Source organism: Dipodomys spectabilis, unplaced genomic scaffold, assembly GCF_019054845.1.
Source record: "Dipodomys spectabilis isolate Male_0828 unplaced genomic scaffold, ASM1905484v1 ptg000072l, whole genome shotgun sequence".
In the NCBI taxonomy this organism is placed as follows: Eukaryota; Metazoa; Chordata; class Mammalia; order Rodentia; family Heteromyidae; genus Dipodomys; species Dipodomys spectabilis.
This window is the reverse complement of record NW_024870749.1, coordinates 171,140-172,158: the sequence shown is the minus strand read 5'-3', so window position 1 is coordinate 172,158 and position 1,019 is coordinate 171,140.

Genomic DNA, 1,019 nt, shown 5'->3' with positions numbered 1-1,019 from the left:
TCTCCTTCTGCTATCACACCATTTCCTTCCTTACAGGACTTTTCCCTTTTTCTCTCTCCTTCTATTGCTCTGAACCAGCAGCCTATATAAAGTCTGTACCCCTTCTCTACTCCAACTGCCTAACAGTTTTCAACTGTCAAATCTCAAACTGCCCACAGCCAAATCACTTCTTCACAGCTCAGCATGTGATGATTAATGCCCCAGCCCCTCCCACAGAATGCCTCACCATCTGGCCAGGAGATGGGGCCACACTGATTATCCAAGCCTGTAGATTTTCAGGGCCCTGCTGATTATTACAGTATCCTCCTTGTGAACTAGTAGCAATTGAAATTGGAAATTTGATTGTGATATTACAAACTCGTTGTGACATCACAAACCCATTTTGACATCATCACCGCCATGACATCACAAACCCATGGTGACAACATAGTCATTGTGACATCATGATTCCATTGTGACATCTCAAATCTATTATGACCTATTAGCTCCTTTGAAAAATCACATGCCCTTTTCAACATCAGTCCCTTTGTGTACCCATATACTTGTTGTTAACTAATGACAATTGAAAGCAGACATGCCATTATAACATCAAAAAGTGTTTGTGACATCCTCAACAGCGTGACATCACATTTTCATTATAAGCGCATCATCTCATTGTGACATAACCAAACTCAATGACATAATTGTATTATGACAACAATTCTCATTTTGACATCATAGACACATTGTGAATGCCTATTCTGTGATTTCATTGTATTTCATATGTGGCATGAGACTTGCTATCAGAAACATATTTTTGTGCCTAAATAACCATTTTGACATCATAATCACTTTGTGCCATCAGTGTCATTGTGATATCACTAGTACAATGTGACATCACAAACTTCTCTCCTCATATTTGTGACATGCTGACATTGTGATATCAGACCTTTTTGCCCTCATAATTAGTTTTCAACCTCATATTTCATGTATGACATTAGATACTAGAAATCCACTGTGACATCATGACCATTATGACA